The 12,196-nt window shown below is 40.3% G+C and overlaps 1 protein-coding gene and 1 long non-coding RNA gene across 2 annotated transcripts in view; both read right to left on the bottom strand.

Moving 5' to 3' along the window:
* LOC136862894 (protein SSUH2 homolog) overlaps nt 1-12,196 on the bottom strand; it is a 744,003-nt gene that overhangs the window by 532,183 nt on the left and 199,624 nt on the right. The window lies entirely within an intron of this gene.
* Nucleotides 6,924-12,122, bottom strand: LOC136862893 (uncharacterized). The gene is made up of 3 exons (XR_010859088.2): nt 11,803-12,122; nt 11,647-11,716; nt 6,924-11,443 (listed from the first exon to the last, which is right to left on the bottom strand). It is a non-coding gene; the product is annotated as an uncharacterized lncRNA (long non-coding RNA).

The following is a 12,196-nucleotide window of genomic DNA, read 5'->3' as shown; positions in this document are numbered from 1 at the left end:
TACCTTTCAGCTATTAATCCCAATATGATGCGGTAATTGGAAAAAAATACTTGTCTCTTACATTATAATAAATAATTAACATTAAACAATTAGTGTTACTCACGGGGATGTAATACTTGCAACAACAAAAAAACTATCATAATGAGGGTGTATCCTATCGTAGGTCTCTTTTGGTTTTAAACATTTCCGTAGTAATTATGCATTTATGTCCACGGTTTTTATTGTAATTTACGCTTAACCACAACAGCTAAGCAGGGTACATATCATATTCCGATTTCGCCGCCTTTTCGAATTTCACTGTTTGACAATTTCCTTATAGCCTCTCAGACACTGCTTCGAACTACCCCCCAGTCAGCTGATCGAGATGTTGGCTTCAAGCCGCAACATGGACGAGGCGGCGCTAAGCGCACTCTATAGTATTAATGCTCTAAGTTTGTAAAGTACCTATGATGTGATGTAAGCTGTATAAAGAAGTGTTTTAACATTAAATTCAGTGCAGACCAGTTGTAAGACTTCATTAAAATATGTTCCTGCGTCTAATGGTATTACACAACATTTAGTGGCGACCGTGATAGCACGTTTACGACTTGAAGAAGGAAGAAGCATCGTACCCACGTGGAATATGGAGCGCGAAAGCCTCGACAAACTTCTGAAGCAACGGAGAGCGACAAGGACTTCGTTTACGAAAATTGCTAAACAGGTTAGTGATTTGACTGAAGAGGAAATTGTTAATATTAGGGAAATTCAATCATTATCTACCTTGTTAGAAACTAAGTAGCGATTTCGAAATAACTGGATTCGAAAGTGCTCGATTTGTTATTAGATGATGACGAGGCTGATATTGACAAGGAAATAGAAGGGGCTGATGAGTATCAGAAAAAGTATGTGGACCTTAAATTGCGTATTTCGGGAATACAGGATCAACAAACCGAATATGAAGTGGGTCGTGCTGGTAGTAGGTCTAGCAACCAACAAACCAAGAAATTCAAGTTGACGAAGTTAGAATTCCGCACTTTTGGAGGGGATTTAAAGGAGTGGTTGCCATTCTGGAGTCAGTTCTCAAAAACAGATGAAGATCTCGAAATAGCTGTGGAGGATAAATTTCAATATTTAGTACAGGCAACAGTAAAATGATCACGTGCTAGGCAGGTGGTTGAGAGTTTCCCCCAACAGGAATAAATTACATCAAAGCAATTGAAAGCCTAAAATCTCGTTTTGGCCAAGAAGATCTTCTTGTAGAGGTTTATGTACGTGAGCTGTAGAGGTTAATTCTACACAAGGCCTCGAAAGTGAAATCCAAAATTGCATTGTCTCAACTTTATAATCAGTTGGAAACACAGCTGAGATCAATAGAATCACTTACATGGTGTCACAACGGACAAGTGTGCCTCTATATTATTTCCCTTTGTTGAATCGCGCCTCCCCAAAGACTTATTAAGAATTTGACAGTGCAGTATTCCATTTACCTCTGCTACAAATGCGAAAGAACGTCTGAAAATTCCTGAAGTCAGAGGTGGAGGGTGAACAGAGAATAAACCTTCCTACATCTGGATTTGACTTAAAGTTTGAAGGGGCAAAAGAAAAACTGAAGCACAAGGGAAAGGATTCAGATGACAACATTCCTACAGCTATGGGGCCATTAACATCAAATCAACGTAAGGATGACAAATGCGTGTTTTGTGAGGGTCATCATACCAGTGCAGATTGCTTCTCCGCTAGAAAAATGTCAATGGAAAGTATACAGGAACTGTTAAGGGAAAAGGGGTGTTGTTATATGTGTCTGAAGTCAGGTCATATGGTAAAAAATTGTAAGGCGAAAAACATAAAAATGTATAATTTGTGGAGGGAAGCATGTTGTTTTAGTGTGCAGACAGTTGTTAGAAAAACAACATGCTGTCCCCAAAGAAGTTAGCAACAGTGAAGAAAATTATGGCAAATGTTTCCACTTTACCTAAGGTGTTGTTACAAACGCTTCGTGTAAATGGAAGATCTCATAGAAAGACTCTATATGTTCGTGCTTTAGTGGATACGGGCTCCTAGAAGTCATACATTTCGCGAAAGACGGCTTTAAAGATGGATTACACTTCACTGCGAAAGGAAATCATCTTACATTCTCTTTTTGGTGGTGTGACAACACACCGGAATGAACATGAAGTTTACAGGGTGCGTGTAGGGGACCTGAACGATGAATTTTGGTATCGTTTTGAGGCTTTAGACCAAGAAGTGATCTGTAGAGACATTTTACATGTTACGGAAGGGAAATGGATGAAGGAGCTGAAGAAATTGAAGATAGATATCACCGATAATGAGGAACGTTTGGGGCCTATATAAATACTTATTGGGGCAGACGTGGCTGGCAAACGTCTAACAGGAAGAAGAGAATGGCTGACGTATGGTTTAGTTGCAGTGGAGACATTGTTAGGGAAAATTTCTAATACCAAGAGAAGTGGAGAAAATGAAGGCTTGCTTGAACTTCCACGTTTACAAAGAGGCAAGTACACTGACTGACAGAGCAAATGCAACACCAAGAAGGAGTGGTCAGAACTTTATGCCAATTGCAGGGTAGACTGACGTCACTGAGGTATGCTCATGATGTGAAATGCGCCGCTGTGCAGCGCACGTAGCGAACGATAAATGGGACACGGCGTTGGCGAATGGCCCACTTCGTACAGTGATTTCTCAGCCGACAGTCATTGTAGAACGTGTTGTCGTGTGCCACAGGACACGTGTATAGCTAAGAATGCCAGGCCGCCGTCAACGGAGGCATTTCCAGCAGACAGACGACTTTACAAGGGGTATGGTGATCGGGCGGAGAAGGGCAGGTTGGTCGCTTCGTCAAATCGCAGCCGATACCCATAGGGATGTGTCCACGGTGCAGCGCCTGTGGCGAAGATGGTTGGCGCAGGGACATGTGGCACGTGGGAGGGGTCCAGGCGCAGCCCGAGTGACGTCAGCATGCGAGGATCGGCGCATCCGCCGCCAAGCGGTGGCAGCCCCGCACGCCACGTCAACCGCCATTCTTCAGCATGTGCAAGACACCCTGGCTGTTCCAATATCGACCAGAACAATTTCCCGTCGATTGGTTGAAGGAGGCCTGCACTCCCGGCGTCCGCTCAGAAGACTACCATTGACTCCACAGCATAGACGTGCACGCCTGGCATGGTGCCGGGCTAGAGCGACTTGGATGAGGGAATGGCGGAACGTCGTGTTCTCCGATGAGTCACGCTTCTGTTCTGTCAGTGATAGTCACCGCAGACGAGTATGGCGTCGGCGTGGAGAAAGGTCAAATCCGGCAGTAACTGTGGAGCGCCCTACCGCTAGACAACGCGGCATCATGGTTTGGGGCGCTATTGCGTATGATTCCACCTCACCTCTAGTGCGTATTCAAGGCACGTTAAATGCCCACCGCTACGTGCAGCATGTGCTGCGGCCGGTGGCACTCCCGTACCTTCATGGGCTGCCCAATGCTCTGTTTCAGCAGGATAATGCCCGCCCACACACTGCTCGCATCTCCCAACAGGCTCTACGAGGTGTACAGATGCTTCCGTGGCCAGCGTACTCTCCGGATCTCTCACCAATCGAACACGTGTGGGATCTCATTGGACGCCGTTGCCCCAGCCTCGTACGGACGACCAACTGTGGCAAATGGTTGACAGAGAATGGAGAACCATCCCTCAGGACACCATCCGCACTCTTATTGACTCTGTACCTCGACGTGTTTCTGCGTGCATCGCCGCTCGCGGTGGTCCTACATCCTACTGAGTCGATGCCGTGCGCATTGTGTAACCTGCATATCGGTTTGAAATAAACATCAATTATTCGTCCGTGCCGTCTCTGATTTTTCCCCAACTTTCATCCCTTTCGAACCACTCCTTCTTGGTGTTGCATTTGCTCTGTCAGTCAGTGTATTACTGATTTGTGGAGGTTGGATGTAATAGGCATTTCGGATCCTGTAGAGAAAGTTACGAAGAGGGAACGAGATATTGCAGCGAACGATCATTTCCTCCAAAGTGTTTATCGCACTAAAGGAGGTCGATATCAAGTTCGGCTACCTTGGACTGAGGGTCTTCCCGTCTCGCCGTTAAACCTGAATCTTGCTGAAAGAAGACTGGATCCGATGAGGATCTGGAGCGATTCTACTACGGTAATTGCGTGGATTACCAGGGGAGACAAATGGGCAGTCTTTGTCAGAAATCGAGTTGATGATATTAGGAACATCACTTACTCGAAATTTGTAAGTATTTCCCAGGGGAATTCAACCCTGCAGATTTACCTTCCAGAGGCTGCAAAACTAAACAATTAGATGCTTCTAGATGGTGGGAGGGACCTGCATGGTTGAAGGAATCACCAGGAAAGTGGTTTGCTCGCAATGATGATCCCAAAGAAGAGATCAACATGGAAAAGGTTACATCCTCAGCTGTTGTGAAAGTTAACTGTTTGGTTTCAGAGAACCAAAAGGACTGGTATTTCAAATACTTCTCTAACTTTGTAAGAATTTTCTGCATGTTGGGGTGGTTGCCAAGGTTTATACGTAATAGCCGTTTACTTACAGATCTGCTGCAGAGAAGTGAATTAACTGTGGAAGAGTATGCCACTGCAGAGAGAAGAGTTGTTCGGTTTATTCAAGAGGACTCCTTTTCTGAGTTAAGGGACGACAGAATGCGAACGCTCAGAGTGTTTCAAGACCATGAAGGAATAATTAGGCTGAAAACTAAGATCACCTACCGAGATGACCACGAAGACTTTCATCAGCCTGCAATACTTCCATCACTATACGAGGTAGTGAAGAGGTTAATCTTGACGGGAACACAAGATACAAGGACATGTAGGATTGCAAATGCTGCTAAATAACCTCAGGGAACGCTATTGGATTTTAAACGGTCGGAAAGCTATCAGGTCGGTTTTGTCCAAGTGCGTCATATGAAAGAGACACAGTGAAAGACATCTTGAAGTTCTTTCACCTCCACTTCCATCCAGCAGAGTGTGGGATGCTGCCGTGTTCGAGATTGTTGGACTGGACTTAACAGGGCCCTTATATCTACAAGGTGGAATAATGTGGGTGTGCCTCCTTACTTGCGCATTGTTTAGAGCTGTCCACCTGGAATTTGAATAATCAGTCTCGATAGAAGCATTGCTGCAAGCACTCCGTCGATTTGTGGCAGATTTATTGAAGAGGATGTTGGGTAGGTCATGTTTTACGACGAGATGATGACTACATCATGTGACTGTGGGAGTTTGATGAATTCTAGACCTTTGACTTATATCATGAGTAGTAGGGCTATGAGAGTTCTGAATCCGCTGAGTCAGCACTTTTTCTGCAGCCTCAGCACCCGAGGTCATTGACCCCAGGTGACCACGTGTTCTTGTTTGTAAACAAAGCTACGAACTTTCTGACAGCTGTTGAGATGACATCCGCCATCTTAAAACAAGAGAGAATAGCTAACCTCAGTGCTGCCATCTTGACGGCGGTTCATAGCTGCCACAATATGCACGTGGTGGCGGGCAATTTGTAATTCACGTGTCTCTGACAGCTTTCAAGATGACAGCTACCATCTTTAATCACTTGCGCGCGAAATTTTAAGCACCGCTAACTTCAGTGCTGCTATATTGAAGGGGCTAAACCTTGTGACTGCCACCTGATGCACATGGGCGCGCGAAATTTCAATTCCACGTGCTTTTATGACAGCTGTCAAGATGGCAGCTGCCATCTTTAAACAACAGAGCATCGCTAACTTCAGTTCTGGCATCTTGACGGGGCTAAACGTCATGGCTACCACCTTATGCACGTGGTGGCGGAAAATTGAAAATCCACGTGCTTTTTGACAGCTGCCACCTTTAACCACGTGGGCATGGATTTTAAACAAGTAAACCTAGGTAACCTCAGTGCTGCTATTTTAACAAACCTTTTAACAAACTTTTTAACAAACCTTTGCTTTTTGACAACTGTTAAGGTGACACGTGGGCGCGGAATATTAAATATCGCTAACTTCACCGCTCGCATCTTGACAGACCCTCACCTCATAGCTGCCACCTTATGCACGTGGTGGCGGGAAATTTGCAATCCACGTGCTTTTTTGACAGCTGCCATATTTAACCACGTGTGCATGGATTTTAAACAGTAAACATAGCTAACCTCAGTGCTGCTATTTTAAAAAACCTAAACATTATGCATGTGGTGTGGAGGGCAATTTGAAATCCACGTGTTTTTGACATCTGTCAAGATAACAGCCGCCATCTTTAACCACGTGCACTTGTTCTGAACATGGCTTACTTGAGTGCTGCTATCTTCACGGAGCTAAACCTGATTGCTACTATCTTATGGCGCGGATTTTAAATTGATCTTGACGGGACTTATCCACGCCGCGGGACATAGCCAGGGGTTCTAAACGCAGGCAAGCTGCCCTGCTCGACATACCACCATCTTATAGCAAGCTGCTGTTTTTTGACATACTTACCATCTTATAGCATGCTGCAATTCTCAACATAACATTATCTTGGAGAACATAGCTTTAAAAAGCAATCTACCTTTCTCGACATACTTACCATCTTAAGGAAAGCTGCTGCTTTTGACATACGTACATCTTAGAGAACATAGATTTAAAGCAAGATGCCCTTCTGAACACTCTCAGACCTTAACATGACAGCTGTTATCTTAACTACGTTGCCTATGGAATTTTAAGAAAAATGTAACACCCTCCCCCTCCTTCTCCTTCTCCTCCTCCTTTGATGTGTAGACGTGGAATTTAAGCAAACGATCCTAACCTTATCTTGACAGATGATAGCCAAGAAGATCATCAATTTTATATGTTTTCGTTTGATAAACATGTAGCAGGAGGATGTGGTACGGAGAAAGTAGTACTTCTATTGATAAACATGTAGATAAAGGGATAGATAATCTAAAATAAAAGAATATGCCAATTCTACAATGTTTATTATTATGAATGATATTTGCAACATTACTGATTTTATGCATCTTGAATGATAATGTATGTACAAGTCAATTATAGCATCAGTAACTTTCTGCATCTTGAATGATAATGCAATTTGACCTTCTTACACTACTATATGTTGCTGTACCCCCTTTTTACAGTTAATTATAGCATTAGTGATTTTGTGTGTCTTGAATGATAATGTAATATTCCCTTCTTACAGATAATATATGTACAACTTAGTTATAGCATTAGTAATTTTCTTCATCTTGAATGATAATGTAATTTCACCTTCTTACACAACTACATGTTGGTGTACCTTCCTTCTTACAGTTAATTATAGCATTAGAAATTTTGTACATCTTGAATGATAATGTAATTTCCCATTCTTACAGATTATGTATGTACAAGTTAATTACAGCATAATTGATTTTTGTGCATCTTGAATGATGATGTTATTTGACCTTCTTACAAAACTACATGTTGCTGTACCCCCTCTTACAGGTTAATTATAGCATTATTAATTTTGTGCATCTTGTAACTGTACACCACTACACGTTGCTATACCACCATGGTAACTTGTAAGGGAATCACTATCCCATACACGTTTATCATCAAAAGGATGTAATGAACATTTATTTTCCTCGACAGTATATACATGACGTTTGCGTGATTGAATTCTTTCTTGCGTTCAGAAAGCGGCATTTCTAGAAGATAGTAATCGCGATAGTGTTGAACGCGTAAACGGCTAACGACGCTTGAACGTACGTCTTTTGCTTTTTTGACAGATTGTGAATTTTGAGCGTCATAGGCATACAATTGAGGTGCTAAACCAATAAACTCAGTCATAATATTCATGCTATAATCAACTTTCATAAGCCCTATGACTTTCTTGTTCTGTGGCTTAATGTTAAATGGATTACTAGGTGAAAAGGAAGAACTGTCAAAGTATTTAGAATGGTTTCGCATCACATCGTAGACGTCTGTATGATAAATAAAACTATCTATATCCATACACAAAAGTGTAAGATGAGAAAACTGTTGCTTCGAAAATCCATAATGAAAATCATACATTTTTAATTTTGAAAAATCGAGTATAGCCATTCCGAAATAAATTGGCTTCGCGTAGACGATCACAGTTCTTTTTAAATTTCAACAGAAATAAGGTCACGATCAATAACATGATAGGCTTTGAAATTTGGTTTTGAGATGTACTTGTGTGCCCAATATCGGCCATCCCATTGATTAAGTAAATGAATGTCGCGAAGTTTGCGTAAATTTTCCATGCTTTCTCCATAGATAGAGTTATTCAGCAGTTTGAAAAACGTACAATCAAATGTTCTTGTTGCACGTTGACGATGTTCAGTATTCAAATCCATGTACGGTTTAAGCCATGCTTCCTACTTAAATGCAACAATACGATGAATACACTCTAACTGTAAGTCGTATTCGAGACATTGAACAAGTCATTGTATGTGGATAACATACCGCTTTTACGGAGGAAGATTAGCTATCAGTTTAATATGTTCTGATGTATTATTAGGTGGAATCATTTTTTCAACGCACAAAGGAAGGTCAGAATGTGAATGAAGCATATCAGAAGGATATGCAAGTGTAACCTCTAAGAAGTAGCCGCAATTAGGATCTTCAGCAGCTTGAAAAACATCATGTTGAATTTCAGTTCCGGTTAGCCATACAAAATCTTTACATGGTAATGGCTGTGACATAGGCGACCTATTCAGTTTATTCACATCAAAATACATGGGATAACAACCTTCTTGCTCTGAATCATAATTCTCGAGGTAGGGATTATTTACGATCGCATTCCTGTTAACAAGCGAAACTAGTCCACCGCGAATGCCGCGTTCAAAAAACAAAAGCATGTTCACATCCGTAAGAAGATCAAGTTGAACACCGGTACACTTTCGCATAGCATCCCACGAAAGACCGGGTGTGGAGTAGTAATAACTTGGGTCTAACCCATAAACAGTTAAACACATTTTACGGAACTTTTCAAACACATCACAGAGTAAAAGTGTATCTACCTTCAAATACAAGTCTGCATATTCACCTAATGTGTGTACATGAAAAGTTGACCACACCTGGCAGGCATGCAAATAGTCTTCGTCAGAAATCCATACCGTATGCTTATCGTATGAGGATGAGCTTAGTGACGGTGTACTACATTCACTTAATACGCTTGTAAATGCAGACTGAGGAGGTAATTTTGTTTCTTCTAATGTCCTAAAGCTCTGAATATAGTCATAGGGCAGAATACCTTTCCTTATACAAAGTTTAAATTGCTCAGGATCGACAAAATACTCTCCAGTGTATTTCAAGTCATCTTTTGAAAGACCATTTACAAGTGTATCAAGTGAAAAGTTCATAAATTTATAGGAATCTACGAAGCGAATGCTAATATCGCCTACAAGATAACTGAATGAAATAAAGCGTTAATGATTTTGCGCAACGACAGTAAACTTTGTACAACTGAATTGTGCAAACTCACGAACAATGAAGTGACTGTCGTAGCCTGAAAAGTTACGGAAAACGCAAGGAATAAATTTAGGAACACGATATAAATGATTGCAAGAATGATGTGCAGGTTCACGATATTTCCCAGTAAAGTGGCAGTGATCACTAACATTAATATCTGGGAATGTAATTGGCTACAGATGTGACATTCATCGGTTTCATCATGCAAAATCATCTCATCCAACGTCATTTGAATTGGCTCTGGTTGCGAAATAAAATATGAACGCATTGTGCTAACCTGTTCTAATTCCTCTAACAGACATGCAGTACAGTTTTTTCCTCGATACATCTTAAAAAAGGATAGAGATGCATCATATGAACAAACAACTGTGTATGCTACTGAAACGGAGTGTGCTTCTGCACGTAATCAGTCTAGGGTTCGCTCAAGTCCGGTTGGCAACGATTAAAAGGTACTGTAAAACATTCGAAATCTGCATAAACAGTAATGGAACAGGTTCCTGACGATAATAATTCTGAAACTTCATTTCTCTGTTTGGCAGAACAAGTTTTACTGCTGGGTGTGTTGCACAATCATCTAAGTGTGTAGCTAACAAGTTTTCTGTAGAAAAGTACTGCAAGCATCTATCACATATAAACGCTTTTCCATTGTGCGATGAAAGTTGAGAACTTAACAAACGGGAAAGATTCGTTATAAGACAATAGTGGCTTGTGTTTTCACTGCAAATATACAAAAGAAGAATATGGTGTTGTTTCGGAGAAGTAGTTGTGTAAAGTGGTCCTACAATACTCTCTCCGTCGATACCGTACAAAGAAAAGGTAAAATTGGGATTGTTTTCTCAAACGTAGAAATGTTTGCTAAATCCATAGAAAAAGTAACACCTTTTTAATGACTGTTGCAACTGAATAAGCATATCTTTATACTGAAAAGTTTTTGAATGATTAGGTGTTGCTGGTTACAACGCCATTGCGATACACCATAAAAAGCAAAAGTCATCGTTATTTCGAATATTAATAACAGCTCTCTTATATGCAATGGCTTGGGGAAGTTTAATATATTGACTACCTGAATTTAAGGGATCTAATTTAAACACAATAATCTGAAGATGCCAACTATTTTCGAGTGTTTTATTGCTCGCACCCTCTTCAAACTTTTGAAATGTGGCGAGCAATTCGTCCACAATATGTTTGTGAAACCATTCTGAAATATTGTCCGAACATAACAGTTTTGTCATTTTAGATGAAATGCAAAATGTATCATAAATTTCCTGATTATCTTTGAAAAGAATGAAGGAACAAGCAAGTGAGGCGTTTAGTTTAAGCGCCGTATGCGTAGTGAGCAAAGAAGTGACTTTTTCTTCGAAAACATGATAGCAAGAGAGTACGAATGAATTTGGATCTAAAACATTCAATGAACTTCGTCTAATACCGCTTAGTATACGCGATGAAAAATATGTATGTATAGTCTCCCAATTAGTTACCATAATTAGTTATCAGTAAAACTAATGATACAAGTTTTGTTTTCTAATCCTTTGTATAAATATAACACTAATAGATCGTTGATTTAGTTATCCTAATTTTAAATCTGTTAACACACTAAACATATTGGGTAAAACTACTTGGAAGTCCTGACAGACGGATAAAATTATTACACCAAATCTTGTTTTGAGTTTCCGAAGCGAAATTACTTTAAATGGCTCATTTAGTGGAAGATCGCTGAGCCGTCTTGTTGTAGGACCTGTAATGTAACCTAGGTCGTTAATCCGTTCAATTTTTCTACAAAAAAGCTAAATACTATTTTAGAATCTTTAAAAGCAATTTATACATATTAGTTTAATAAAAAATAGAAACATGCCTTTAAAAGAAGATGTGCGCCTTGAATGTAGATATACCTTCCTGCTCTAAAGTGTGCATAGACAGCAGGTATCAATTACTGTAATAATGTAAACAACGGCTTGGATGAAGTAAACGGCAAATATCAATCACGATGATAGTCCTCGTCACAAACAGTTGTTGCTCTTCTGTTAAGAAAACAAAAATTCAAACATTAAAATAATAATATACAAAACATTGAACTTACTTTTTAGCAGATAGTAGATGGCACTGGGATAAAGTAGACGGCAGATAAGAATGACAATGATAATCTTCTACGCAAACAGTTGTTGCTCTTCTGTTAAGAAAAAATCAAAAATTAAAATAATAAAATACAAAAAATTAAACTTACTTTTTAGCAGATAGCAGATGGCACTGGGATAAAGTAGACGGCAGATATTAATCACGATAATGTAGACTTTCTAAAAAGAAAGAAAACATCGTAAATATTTTTACGCTTAATTTTCATAGAATGTTTTTCAAACAGTACACATGCACGTATGCCTACCTTAGTTGATAAACAGCTTCGATGAAAGTGAGAGAACAGGGAGAATTGCTTATTCGTTTATATACACGGATCGACGAACAATCATTCAGCACTTTTTATGATGAACACGCACTAGAGTGCTACTACGTTCACTGTCTTCCGGATTGGTGCCTAACCTTTATTACACACACAAATCCAATATTAAGTTTTACGACAAACCTTTGCCTTGTATAGAACATGTATGACTATTTAGATCGACTACATGCACAAATCTAATATTCACTTTTACGATGCACGTCTCAACAGAACATGTACCGGACAAAGACTACTTCAAGCTCAGTCTCTGCGCACGACGTTACTAAGCAGGCAACAGCATGTAGGAAAAGCAGTGAGCGTAATTTTACACGCGTCAGCA

This window comes from Anabrus simplex, chromosome 2 (genome assembly GCF_040414725.1).
Source record: "Anabrus simplex isolate iqAnaSimp1 chromosome 2, ASM4041472v1, whole genome shotgun sequence".
NCBI lineage: Eukaryota > Metazoa > Arthropoda > Insecta > Orthoptera > Tettigoniidae > Anabrus > Anabrus simplex.
This window is presented reverse-complemented; position numbering and strand designations above follow the sequence as displayed.